Genomic DNA, 12159 nt, shown 5'->3' on the forward strand with positions numbered 1-12159 from the left:
ATATAATTTGAAGAAAAAAACTATCTAAACTGCAATTGTTTAAATACATGTAAATATAGTAAATTTACCAGTTTTCAATTTCAAAGTATCATAGTTCATATTCTCCACTCCCCATACATATCATATTTTTCTGGTGTGTTCATCCTGATGGAGAGGGTTTTTTATAGGCGATGCCTGTTGTCCAATCCATTTATGTTTTCTACATTTATTATGAATTAGTATTGTTTAAATTAAATTCTTAAATGATTGTCCTCAAGGTCAGCCTGGGACCGCAATGAGCTTAAAGTAGATATATAACGATTGCGTGTGAGAATCTTTTAAAATTAATGACTCATGAGAAATAGAACGATTATACTGTTTGTTCCTCGGCCCATTTATCGAAAAAAGTTCTTTTCACGTCACAAATTAAACACTGCTTTACACAATGAAAAGGTGAAGATAACGAACAGTGATCAATCTCATAACTCCTATAAGGAATTACGAATCAAGAGTTAGACAAACGCGGACCCCTGGATATACCAAAGGTGAAATCAGGTGCCTAGGAGGAGTAAGCATCCCCTGTCGACCGGTCAAACCCGCCATGAACCCTGTATCTCGATCAGACGAACGTAATAATCCGCGGTCAAAATCAGTGAGTAAAGAACAGCCTAACTAAAAAATCTAATATAAAAAAAAAAATTAAAAAAAAAAACAAAACAAAACAAAAACCGTGTTAGTACAGAGGTTAGGACGATTGCTTTGCAATAGGTAGGTCCCCGACTCAAATCTCGATCCTAATGACGTGGTGCCCAACATAGGCAGGGGTGCCCCTTCACCAAGCGCAGAGTACCGAAAAAACTATGACGACCTTAAGCGCTATAGCATTTATGTATTTGTCTTCATTAAAACTGTTAACGTCTTTATACGTTAATGAGGGAAAAATTCTCAACAGGAAGTAAACCAAAATAAAAGCAAATAATGTAAGCAAGCATCCTCTGCATGCTATTGTATGTCTGCAGATTAAACAGGAAAATCATACAAAATATTTTCTAAAACCAATAATCTGAATTAGAGAGAAGAGTTTAGATCCAAATGTTGACATTACCAATGGTTTTCATTGAATATTTTATAAGATACCAAGTGTCTATTGATCAAACATCAAACAAATGAAATTCAACATCAGGGAGTGCACGAGTATTTACATAATCGGAGCAATTCTTTATTGATTTTGTCAACCTAAATAACGTCTTTAAAATTATTAACACTCTGATTAATAAGTGTTGCAATGTTGTTATGTTGAGTGAACAAAATTTCCCCCCGCGATACTTGTTGATAAAACTCCTGCTACTGCTCGTTGCCCATGTTCAATGTGTAACAAATTTCTTAGTTTTGCGTGTGCACGTTTTTTCATTTCTATGTAATGGATGTAACTTGAACATCGATTGATGCAATGCAATTATAAATCTCTTAAAACGTTATATTCAAAGATGTTGGAAATGATGGTAAATTTCCGTTGTGGATGACATAAAACCATGTAGGGGACAATAGTACTTCAGAGCTTTATTCACGCATCATGGGTCCAGCGATTGATAGGGCACTGTTCATCCGATTACTTCCTTGTGACTTTAATTAAATGATATTTCAGAAGGTAAACAAAATGGCAGGACTTTGAAATTATGACGGATTTTTAACATCATCAACGGGAGGGGGGGGGGGCATGAACAAGAACAAAATATATTTATATTTTCATACTTAATTAAAAAACAAATTATAAAGAAGATCCCCTACTAATCCCTCTTACATCATGTTCACTGATAGATCAATAGTATCTATTGGTTTTAAATTTTACATCGAATCGTGGTTTTTATTTGGAGGAGGGGATCTTGATGATATTAAAGGCCAATGATATCAATACAAAACTAAATGAAGTATACACATTTTGTGTATGCAATAGATTTATTTCAAACGGAGACCGCTACCTTCCGCCAAGGTTCCCCAGTTTCTCTTTCTCTGTAACTGTTCGAACCCATAGACCGCTCCCAAAATAAATTCAGCCCTTTCTTGTTATCAACCTATCTTGCGTGAACTTGGAATGATGTGACCGGTCGACAGGGAATGCTTATTCCTCCTAGGCACCTATTTCCACTTCTGGTATTTCCAGGGGTCCGTGTTTACCCAACTCTTTATTTAGAATTCCTTGTGGGTGTTAAGAGATTGATAACTGTTCGTTATCTTAGCCTTTCATCCAAGCTCTACTTTTCATGTAACATTTACAACTAACACTAAGAGGACCGGAAACGTAGCCTCTTTAGCTTTGTTAACACAAAAACGTGATAATTCTCGTGGTTGTCGATATCTTGGCCGAGGAGATGACTTTCACTTTTTTGAGTTTTGGATTGATTGATTAATTGTATATTGTTAATAACGTTCCTCTTGTACGGGAGGGACGTTAAACAATATAAGATTAATGCTTTCGAGAATTTTTCGCTTATATGGAGACGTCACCATTGCCGGTGAAGGGTTGCAAAATGTAGGCTTATACTCGGCGCTTATGGCCTTTGAGCAGGGAGGGATCTTTATCGTGTCATATCTGCTGTGCCACGAGACCTCGGTTTTTGTGGTCTCATCCGAAGGACGAAAAATAAATTAGTGGTTACGTGTACAGATGCACAACATGAAAACTTTAGACGATTTTAACATTCTTCATTACTTCACTCATGGCTGTTAGGGGCACGTCATGTTACTATACTATTTGATCTAAATATGAATATTTTACAGTAAAAAATAAAAGAAATACCCAATTCCGTGTTATTTCAACAGCTGACGAAGAGTCCTGATAAAATCTGTACAATGCTGTTAAACATGCATGGATATTTATTTAAATTCAAATGCAATTATTTGCATTTTGCTAGACACTAATCATATATAAATACTCAGAAAGACATGGGAAAAAAATATATACATATACATGTATAGATTTTATAATTCTCTGCACGAAATCCAATTACAAAGATAGGATATACCGCATCACTTCCTCATATTGTTGTTAAGAAAAGCTATCTTGCCTCCATGCAGTCTAGTTCGGAAAAATGATTTAAACAGCACAATGTTTTTGTTTATCAAGAGCAGCGATCATCTATAAATGGTCTCGTGCGCTTTATTAGCGTCTTATCAGAGCAATCGTGTGAGTCGTCTCGACGACTATAAAACATCAAAGCCGCATGGTCCAAGTGGACAATTGATCCGCTCCCATTGTTTCCTACTCTTTTTAAAGTACTCACTTGTCACGGATGACGTAGTCTGAAGTTTTTCAAGTCCCCAGAGATGAATGAGAATATTTAAGAGACAGCGCATGTAGAACACAGCAGCGAGCGAGTGCGCATGCAAGTTTGGTCTTACCTGAAGCTGGCATTAACGGGTCAATAACGATAGATAGATGATCTCGGAGACAGTATTGGCTGCAGACGACAGCAAAACATAACAGACGATATGTTCCTTGCTTACACCTCCTGTTCGCGCGTGTGCAGTGTTGATTTAGATTTTCTTTGAAGGGATTACTCAGTGGACAAATTATCTTAGAAAAAGATCTTAAATGGATACATATCTAACAATTTTGGGGTAAGTGTTTATTTTATCTCTATGTGTAGAGGAAATTAAATATTTGATCATTTTAATGGTAGCAACAGTTTCCATAGCAAATTGTTGGAGATTCTTGATAAAGTTTAAAAAGATCATAACTTAAGGCTAAACGTGTTCACGGTTTTATTCGCGCTAAGATAGAATGACACTTATTAAATCTTGTATAATGATTAATCAAATAATGCTCGCGCTCATGCTATCGAGTTGTGTTAACGTGAGGGACTGAGTGAGGAGAGTATAAGATTCCCTCCATCAACTGACACATCACATGAGGAAAATCGTGTGAAATTGGAGATGCTATTGAATATCGGTAAAAGCGTACAAAATTACCCTGTTAGTATCATAGGTAGCTGTATGGATAATCGAACACGCGCAGGTTTTCTCGGTGCAGTGCTCATTACAGGTATGGAACTACGCAGACACCCGTATTTTCATGTTTCCTTCAGGTGAAAAACATTTAAAATACTAATTTTGAATTTTACTAACACGTTTCTTTAAGGGAGTGTAATTTTTCGCAGCAGTAGAATTATCATTATTTACAATATCTATCTATCTATCTATCTATCTCTTTTACAAAATTAAAAGAAAAAAGAAGAAGAAAAAACACCAGAGTTTTCATTTAATAATAACATGTTTTCTTTGTTAGTTTGCAGATTATGCAATTTTTTTTCCTGCACTGTTTGCGACATTCACATTCCATTTAACAAACCAAAGAATTTTATTATTTAAAATTTTCTGTATTATAATTTTTAGTTTTATTTACTTTCAACTACATACATAACAGGCACATTGTAAGTTATTTAACTGCAGAAGTCACCTGACCTTGACTCGTCTCCTTATTTGGTAATGATTTCCATATTTGAACAGTGGTAAAGGTACATAGTCCAAGAAGGACAAACCGAAACCGTATGAAATAAACCATCACAATTTATGATATACTCAAGCGGTATTTATTATACCTATTCACATAGAAGGTAAAATAAACCCCATAAAATATATTTTTCAACAATTTCCACGATGCCACGAAATAGGTCGCGGAGTTCGTGGAATGTAGGTACTCACACGCGGCTCTAGAAACAAGACTGAAGCAAAATGTGTCTTTATATATTTTTTAATCTAGGAGGCTACTTACGAAAATTTTTCGATATTTTTAAAGGTTCAAAATTTGGTTTAAAGTGTTACATGTACAACTGTACGTAGTGAAAATTGCATTATCAGAAATTGTTATGATGAATTATATTACAATTGTGATAGGATGAAAAATTGCAGCAAAAATTGGGCCTATTGTATAGCAGAAAAAATGTACGAAATACGGCTGGGATATATTGAGTGTGAACAAGGGGAGGCTACTTTTCAAAAATAGTTTCCAATCATAAACCAGGGGTTGGCCGATATATTTGTTCAATGTTTAGTTGAGCAAATGAATTGTTCTTCAAAGTGTATTACATGTATTTACAAACATGTTATTGATCACTTTTCTTTCCGGTATTATCTTTGTAAACCTATACCTGATATGTATAAAAGGCACATTAGTCTAATACGCCAGTTTCGAGATACGAACTCTTCTGTATAGGAGGTGCATTTAGTGGAACTTTGAATGCCTAAGTGGGACAGAGTGGATATACAGCCAACAAGGAAGACGATGAAATGTATTAAAAGCTGCTTCTTTTTAAATGTGTAAATGTGGGAAATACTAAATACTATCGAAAGAAATGTTTTACCGAAGTGGAAACATACAAACAATGTCATATTTGCAAGAAATATCTTGGATATGGTACCTATGACCAGCAAAATAACGTGATAGGATATGAATTCTATGTATTTAATTACTTCCTAAATACTTATCACTTACTTAGTTTGTGTATCAGTCGAATTCGGGTTATTAAACAGCGTATGAGAAACTTACTGAGCACATGCACTTACGCTGTGATGAATATCTGTCCCACCCCCGCGTGTAAACAAATTCTTTCACGCCTTACTATGTACGAGAGTTCTACAAAGGGAAATAAATCGGACGTATCTCGAAACCGGCGTATTAGACTATCTTCTCTCAAAGTCTTGAAATGGAATCAGACCGCCATATAAATACATGTGTACTTGGAGAAAATATATGTTTAGAGCTTGATTGTTATAGAGAAAACAATTAATATATTACTCAGAATTCCAAATGTAGAACATCTATGGTATGAAATGGAAATAGAAATCAGACTGAAGATCAGTACACTAGATTCTGTATCTACACGCAGTGCTTACCTACACTTGTTGTTAAGACGGACGTAGGGATAGGATTTTCTTTTTCCTTCTTGATCATCTAGTGGATGTTGCGAGACAAAAACTGAGAGTTTCACCTAATCCCGTCTAAAGTATCGGTAGATGCTGCCGTGTTTAGTTTGCACGGACTGAGTTTTGGGTGAATCAAAAGCTTTAAATGACTGCGCTAAGGATTATCAGTGATATCCCTCGTGAGAGCTTGTTAATTATTCTCTAATTATGGATTTGATTTCGTTTTCATGTTCATCTTGAAGTCACGCGATAACTAGAATCACAGCTATCCAAATACAGACGACAATCTGTACTTCTCTCCGCCAACGCTCATTGTGATTTCATCATCCGTTAATTGAATTGCAATTTCCATGGCGAGTCTGACACCGAAAAAAAATGGTATACCCCCCCCCCCCTCTTTCTTGGATTAGCCTCCAAAAGATATCTCTGAAAATTGGCGAAACCACATTATGTTAGCATCCCCATCATTTGTCAACCACACATGATTGAACCTGAATAACGAGTTGATTTGTCAACCACACATGATTGAACCTGAATAACGAGTTGATTTGGTTACGTACGAAATAAATTCATTATTCAGGTCTAAGTAAGGGGATTTACCCCAGAATGTATTCCATACAGCCTTGGTTTGACCTGGGTTGGACTTGGATAATTTATAGTATCCAGGAGTTTATCCTCGGTGTCACAAGGGTATAAAATGTGCTCGGTAAGTCTCGTTCAGTTTATCAGTTTGATTTCACGACATTGTAATTACATGTACGTGTTCTTAGCTGCAAAAATTATAGCTCTCTGGGGAAGAAATGGGATAAACCTGAAAGCTAAAAGATCTGTAATTTAAGAACGTGTGATTAATGGCGCAGCCTTTTCCTGAGCAGTTACTTAGGTGTTGCATCTCCGTAATATTTTTAAGCATCGCCGCCTCGAGTTTTCTATGTCAAAGAATTCAAAACAATGTTTATATTGGATGGATCTTTAGTTCTCTGTTCCATCCATTTATTTTTTTTTAAATTCCGAATGCTAAAGTTCTGTACCTTCAAATTAGTGTGACGCATTCTTCCCAAGAGGATCTCTTCTGAAGAAAAAATAACAACAATAATGGTTACACTAACTCACAGGGAGAGGGAAAAAGAATATACTTTTATTTGAAATAAAGTTAAACATTCCATGTGTAGTCTTGTTGATTTTAAATTGTACAGCGCCATCTATCCAATAGCACGTTTTAAGAGACAGTCCCTTTACAGCTTTAACAGCCACCAAAGTGTGAAAAGTTTAATATTGCAATTTATCATACGACAGCTTTTTTAGTCTAAGTCCTATATACAGGTGTATATCGTGAAAAGTACATGGTAATTCTGACCAATTCATCGATTTGTCAAACAAAAGGTTATCACGTGTTACTTTAGCACCTAAAGGCTCTGTGTCTTTAATATTAGAAAAGATATGTACACTTTTTCTCGAAAAAGATAATTTCTAGGGTTTTTTTTTCTTTTAAAAAATGTTTTGATGCTCAGAGTCACAAATCCAGTTTTGAATGTGTAATGTCAGCTGGTCGCTGTATCCCAGTGGTTAGGGCGCTCGCTTTGCAACCGGAAGCGGAAGTCCCGGATTCGATTCTTGATCCCGGCGCCGCACCTTACTCGCATCTAACCTAAGACATTTAACACAGGTTTTGATTGTTCCTTCATCAAGGACCTTGCATTAGAAGTGAAATTCACAATTTCTTGGATATGTTCTTCAGAACGGAGATCCTGTGACACGGTAGGCGTTGACACGTTAAAGAACTCGTTCTGCTACGACCTTGCGCTCCATGCGTAGGTTGCTTTTGGCATTTTACGCAATGCCGATGATGTCACTACATGAATGATTTTTTTAAAATGGACAACACTTTCCTACAAACGCTCCTTCTCCATTCAAATGTCAACGAAATGCCCGCAATCTAAGCCTAAAACACGTCAGACTCAGATGTCTGTCACAGACAGAGTCCAATATTCAAAACAAGCAATGACGTCTTGGTGTAATGTGCCAAATTAATTTCTTGCTTATATGTCTGTAACCAAACTTTTTATTCCTAACATTTTTGGCAATCCCTTTCGCATTAAATCAGATTCATCTGTTATTTCCACGAATATGGTCTCATATTAAGCTGTCATTAGACGCGTCTATGTAACAGTGGTAAACTTTTGACAGATCTACCTTTACCACACCTGACGTAAGGTGACCACGTGTACAACCCCTGCTTCCTTTTGGTTTACAGTGTTACAGATGAAATGCCAGGGTCACAAAAGCTACTGAAGATTCTTGTGTTGCAGATTTAAGATACATTCTTCATACAAATCTTACCTGACTTGCAGGAATTGTACAGACTATACGTTACATACGACTATGGTTTCCAAAGTACGAGGTGAAAATAAAGAGTAATGAAAAGGAAATTCTGAAATTTCCAGTGTTTAATTCACCTACATGTTTTACCCTATTCATATTGTTGAACTTGCAGGAATGGGCCCTTGCATATAGTTCCTGTTGGTTTTCAAAATAAAATAAGACTACAGGTGAAATTTCAATGTGAGTAGACAGGACATTCCGAAATGTCTTCCTATTGATATTTTCAAAGTTTCTGAAATGGTAATTCATACATACATATGTCTTAGTTTCTATTGGTTTTTAAAGTGGTAGGTATTTGTGTGCAAGATGTCTCCCTTCAGTTTATCAAACGTTCATTAAGGGAAACTTGCATAAAGTTTGGATAACAAATGGAGAAATATATCAGGTTAGGATCACTGGAAAATAGACTTAATGTACCTGTAAACTAGTGTTGTTTTGTATTTTGTCAACTGTACATGTACTTGCAGGACACCAGATCTTGGATATTTTTGAATTTCAAGGTTAGCAGTAGAAAGACGAGTTCATTATAAATAGAACTTTCAAAATCCTCATGACAGTAAGTTCTGATTTCATTAGCAATCTTAGAATATACCGTGTTGCAAGGTGGTTTGTCGCTTTTTTTTTTTTTAGTTCTTCTTCATCAGTGTCATATGAAAATATTTACCTCCCTGTTTCTTTTAAACGCTTGGCTTGCATTTTCCTCAAGGCAGCAGGGGATTGTTTCGCACTATAGACCCGATCAACTTTCTTAAGAAATAGAAACACCCCATATATGAAGTGATATTAATGTGTAAAAATGTGTACAACAATCTTACTATACATGTAGATATCAAGTGTATCTGAGTGTTTGATTAAACAAATTATATGCAATATATTATGTAGGTGTCGCCATGACTGCTAGCATATAGATGGGTGCAAATACGAAACTAAGACACGTGGTCAGAGAAATTCAGATGAAAACCTACATGGTACAGTAAAAGGTCTATATATGTATTTGAGGTGGATGACCCCAGATGAAAAGTTTTAAGGTCTTTACACGGACAAGAAATCGGCAGAAAAAAATAGACAATGTATTTCCACCTGTCCTTGCAGTGCTGTTGATGGACTATGTAATCATTTTAACAGGATATGTACAATTCAGTATCATGTTTGCCAAGGAGAGTAACTCTGAAATAATACTAGTAAACTGTGAAGCTGAATATAATCCCTTTGAAGATGAGAGCGGCTTCATTAAGGAAAATGTGCATTAGTTATTTGTTGCTTAATTTATAATTTATGTGTACGCTTCTATAAGTGAATTCTTGACTGTGTTTAGGAGAGCCTTTACTGTCTTTACTGGCAAGTAGAATAAGGGGAGGGGGTGTCCACCCACTTCAATAAGGGTGTTGTCCACTCACTTTTCAATAAGGGTGGTGTCCACTCACTTTTCAATAAGGGGAGGGGGTGTCCACCCACTTCAATAAGGGGAGGGGTGTCCACTCACTTCAATAAGGGTGGTGTCCACTCACTTTTCAATAAGGATGGTGTCCACTCACTTTTCAATAAAGGGAGGGGGTGTCCACCCACTTCAATAAGGGGAGGGGGTGTCCACCCAATTCAATAAGGATGGTGTCCACTCACGTTTCAATAAGGGTGGTGTCCACTCACTTTTCAATAAGGGGAGGGGGTGTCCACCCACTTCATCAAGGGGAGGGAGTGTCCACCCACTTCAATAAGGGTGGTGTCCACTCACTTTTCAATAAGGGAGGGGGTGTCCACCCACTTCAATAAGGGGAGGGGTGTCCACTCACTTTTCAATAAGGGAGGGGGTGTCCACCCACTTCAATAAGGGGAGGGGTGTCCACTCACTGCAATAAGGGAAGGGGGTATCCACTCACTTCAATAAGGGGAGGGGGTATCCACTCACTTATATAAGGGGAGGGGATCTCCACTCACTTTAATAAAGTGAAGGGGTGTCCACCACTTTAATACGGGGAGGGGGTGTCCACCCACTTCAATAAGGGGAGGGGTGTCCACTCACTTTAATTAGGGGAAGGTGTGTCCACCACTTTAATAAGGGGAGGGGGTGTCCACTCACTTCAATAAGGGGAAAGGGTGTCCACCACTTCAATAATGGGGGTGTCCACCCACTTTTCAATAATGGAGAGGTGTCCACCACTTTAATACAGGGTTGGGGGTGTCCACCCACTTGTCAATAAGGGGGGGGGGGTGTCCACCCACTTCAATAAGGGGAGGGGGTGTCCACCCACTTCAATAAGGAGAGGGGGTGTCCACTCACTGCAATAAGGGGAGGGGGTGTCCACCCACTTTAATAAGGGGAAGGGGTGTCCACTCACTTCAATATGGGGAAGGGGTGTTCACTCACTTCAATAAGGGGAGGGGGTGTCCACCACTTTAATAAGGGGGGTGTCAGCCCACTTTTCAATAAGGGAGGGGGTGTCTACCAACTTCAATAAGGGGAGGGGGTGTCCACCCACTTTAATAAGGGGAGGAGGTGTCCACTCACTTCAATAAGGGGAGGGGGTGTCCACCCACTTTGATAAGGGGAGGAGGTGTCCACTCACTTTTCAATAAGGGGAAGGGGTGTCCACCCACTTTAATAAGGGGAAGGGGTGTCCACCCACTTTAATAAGGAGGGGGATATCCACCCACCTTTTTGACAGCGTTCATTTCCGTTATTTTTCTATGCATAGTGAGATATATTTTCTGACCTCCATACACTCCTAACCTCAGACTTATTTCGATAGTATCGAATCGTAATATTGTAAGTTTGAATTGATAAATGGAGCCCGTGTAGTGAAAGGCAAACGCTTGCCACCCCCACCCCTCTATGATTTATGAATTGGAAGCTTATGTTAAGTAACTTGTATTACTATTGCATAGACCTCGAGGTCCATGTAGATGATATATAAAGGATGAATTCAGCTACTTATATAGCAATATTCCATTACCACCTGCAAATTATGTTTATATCTCTCAACTGATTCGATACGCAAAAGCTTGTTCTGCGTATGATAAGTTTTTAAATCGAGGCAGGCTACTGACAAACAAGTTGATGTTACAGTCTCGTTCAAATGCAGCTATTTGCAAATTATATGATCGTTATATTGACAGAGATTGTCAATGCAACCTATCATTGGATCAAATGTTGTCTGACCTATTTCATACCTATTATGAGGCCGTTCTTAGCAAACTGATTTTGACTACGGATTATTCCGTTTACCTCATCAAGACATAGAGTTCACGGCGTTTGTGGCCGGACGACAGGGGATGCTTACTCCTCCTAGGCAGCTGATCCCACCTCTGGTGTGTCCAGGGGTCGGTGTTTCCCATCTCTTTTTTTTTTCTTTCGTTATGGGAGTTATGAGATTGATCACTGTTCGTTATCTTCACATTTCATGAGCGAAGTTAAACCGGATGCTATGACGAATGGTTAGCTTACGCATGTACGTTTTCACCGGAGCCAGTCGGAACATCACTCGGCCTTTGCTCGACTTGAAAGAAAAGACCGAGTGATGTTCCGATTGCACCGGAATTTGCAATCGTAACTACTCGGTCATTTATCGCTCGCGGAAATGGCAGAATAATTACGATTGTGGAGTTCGATGACACAAGAAAGGGGATCATTAGCACAAGTACATGTTTACTGGAATCAGCAATGTTTTATAAACATCTGTTAAGAGAATTAAAACAGAATGTTCTTTATGGTTTGTTAAAAACAGATTTTAGTGCTTGGATAAAAAAAACCAATTAATATCATGTAGTCTAATTCATTCACTTGTACATAGTTATACAACATATTCAGCTCCGCAACGCTCGTCAAAGGAAGTGATATTTTGTTGTTCATATCTTGAAATGCGAAGTTGCACTGAACCT

At 37.9% G+C, this 12159-nt stretch overlaps 1 protein-coding gene across 2 annotated transcripts in view; it reads left to right on the forward strand.

The window, feature by feature from the left end:
• The first annotated feature begins 3180 nt into the window (after positions 1 to 3180).
• The window catches only part of LOC125676088 (potassium voltage-gated channel subfamily KQT member 1-like), a 53860-nt gene continuing 44881 nt past the window's right edge, over positions 3181 to 12159 (forward strand). For both annotated transcript variants that reach the window (XM_048913985.2, XM_056158617.1), the window contains exon 1: positions 3181 to 3597. The gene's annotated coding sequence lies outside the window, so the exon portion shown is untranslated. The remainder of the gene's footprint in view (positions 3598 to 12159) is intronic.

The sequence above is a fragment of the Ostrea edulis genome, chromosome 3, assembly GCF_947568905.1.
Source record: "Ostrea edulis chromosome 3, xbOstEdul1.1, whole genome shotgun sequence".
Taxonomy (NCBI): domain Eukaryota; kingdom Metazoa; phylum Mollusca; class Bivalvia; order Ostreida; family Ostreidae; genus Ostrea; species Ostrea edulis.